Consider the following 2,640-nt stretch of genomic DNA (forward strand, 5'->3'; position numbering starts at 1 on the left):
TTTTTTTTTTTTAAGTTGTAGCTTTATGCATTGTTCAGAGTTATGTTTTTTCTTTTCCTAAAATCACTTTTTCCTCCCTGTTGTAGGAGACACTTGTTGTATTTGGGCTCTAGGCCTTAACTAATTTAAACAAAGGTTTAATAGTGTGCTTATGCTTAGTTACATTAAATGTGTTCAATCCTCCCTGAAGTTAAAAATATGTTATTTTAGTATGTCAAACTACTAAGCTTTATTCTGCTATTTAACACTCTGTGGTGTTGTTTTAATAATGAGCCTAGAAGTTTGTTTATAAGTTTTGCTCTCTATGGTTCTGATTCTAGTAGTTACAGATGATTCTTTCAATCTCTGGAGTCGATGTTTCGATTGTTAATAGTTCAGGTGTTCTGGTTGCTTCTGCAGTATCTGTAGATGTTGTTTCAAAGTTTGAAGGTGTAGTATGTGACTTTGTAGCAGTTAAAATCTCAATATAGGTAGTTTGTTTACTCAAAGTTCAGAAATTTAATTCTGTTAATAAGAGTTTTTTGGTTTTATATTATTTACTGTAACTTAATATTTTATTCATCCTGATAGTTGCTTATTCTATTTTAGTTCCATAAATCATTGTTTGTTGGTTCTTTTAAACTTTAATTACTTTTCCTAGAAATTGTCTTTTAGTTTCACATTACACTATAATCTGAATCTCTTTTTTTTTCTTTTAAATTATACCTTTTTTGTACTACGCTTGGTTTGATTTAGTGTGTTTAAGAATGTGTTATTGTGAATGCTGGTAAGCTAAATTGTCACAATCCTCAGTGTTGGAACCCAATTGCAGAGAGGCGAGCGAGGCAGGAGTTTAAAAATAAAAATAATTTATTTTTTAATAACAAAACAAAAGGCTGTCGGTGCAGCAAAACTTACTTGGGCAGACAGGATCAGAAACAAGGCAGAGCAGATAATCAGGTGGACAAGAAACAGACAAGACAGAAGAGGACTGAGATGTCTGTAAACACAGAACAATGACCGGACCAGGAGTGAAGGAGAGAAAGGCTTTTTATAAGGCAGAGGGAGAGTGAGTAATGAGAGCACCTGGGCAGGTGGCTGATGAGGGACAGGTGTGAATAATAAAGACTGAGGAGTGGAGAGGCAGACTGAGGAGTGAGTGGAAAACAGGACCAGATACACAGAAACAGAAACCACACAAAGAGCAGAGGCTTAGGACACAGAAACAGAAACCACACAAAGAGCAGAGGCTTAGGACACAGAAACAGAAACCACACAAAGAGCAGAGGCTTAGGCAGATGGGGGGGCAGCGGGGGCCGCTGACCGTGACATAAATGGCCTATAAGGGATGTTTTTGTTGTGTCGTACTCAACTTTGGCTTGACGTCTTGTTTCCTTGTTGCTGGCAGCTGCTTTTTGTTCGGATGAATGGTTGGCGTGTGTTAGGTGATCTTTGGTGATCTTCACCTTCTCCAGCAGATGGTTTGTCAGTGTTGATGCCTCTGGCATCATTTAAAACAAAACAGTCAGATATTTTCTGCCTTTCTTTCAGTATCAGGTTCAATGTTTATCTTTGAAGCAACACTGTCCTGAGTCGTCTTGAGCTTGTGATGGAAATCATGTTGAGCTTCCCTCGATGTTGATTGCAGTAGGTGCGGCTAGCCTTGGACCTTCTGGTGTAGACCCTCACGCCTTGTGTCGTGTCATTTCCTTTTGGAAACCCTTGGCGTCCACTCATCTCCTTTCTCAGCACCTGTAATGAAAACATGCTTCCCTTCTCCTTTTCTTTTGTAACATCCTGATTCATGCTTAAGGAAAAAGCTTATTGAAATAGCTTAGTGAAATAGCTTAGTAAAAAGTTATTAACTGCGTAATATAAAAGCCGTGGTGTTAATAGTTTTCAAAATTAAGATGTAGCTACTCAAAGTTTTGATTGTCATCCACCTCCCTGTTATAGTTTCAATATCATTCACCTCCCTGTTATCATTTCAATGCGGTGATTGCGTGACTGTGAATGTTCATGCAGTTCATGTGCATAAATTTGTGATGTGATTCCGTGATGAACATAAACAAACCTGTGCGCCCAAAATGGACCCGCAACAGATTTTAATGACGGTGGAGATGTTACTGCACTCCCTGGGGCAGCTGTGACTGAGTGGTTAGAGCAATCCTCCTCCAGTGGGAGAGTTGGGGGTTTGACTCCAACAGCCATCATGTGCCAAAGTGTCCCTGGGCAAGACACTGAACCCCTCATTGCCTTTGATGTGTGTCCCATTGGTGTATGAATGTGATAAAGCTTTGATTAGTCTCTTTAGAATGATTTGTTCAATTAGCTTTGTAGAGATCTAGTAGAGTACTGTATAAATGGGTAAATGAGACACAGATTGCAGTGGAAAGCGCTTTGAGTATCTTGATAAGATAAAAATGTGCTATGTAAGTACAGTCCATTTGTCTAATTGAGCTACAAGTAATACAGATAATTTTGAGCTCTTTCAAAGTTTCTAGTAGAAATGTATCGCTCACCGACCAGTTTTGTTTCCTCGACATATTAGCATCTAGCCAGGCGGAAATACATGAGGTGGACATAGATCGCACATGGGTGATTCTATAATTGGAGATACATTTGGCCTTTTGAAAAATGAAAGAAAAAAAATGTTAATTT

The sequence above is a fragment of the Nematolebias whitei genome, chromosome 3 (assembly GCF_014905685.2).
Source record: "Nematolebias whitei isolate Nwh7 chromosome 3, NemWhi1, whole genome shotgun sequence".
Lineage (NCBI taxonomy): Eukaryota > Metazoa > Chordata > Actinopteri > Cyprinodontiformes > Rivulidae > Nematolebias > Nematolebias whitei.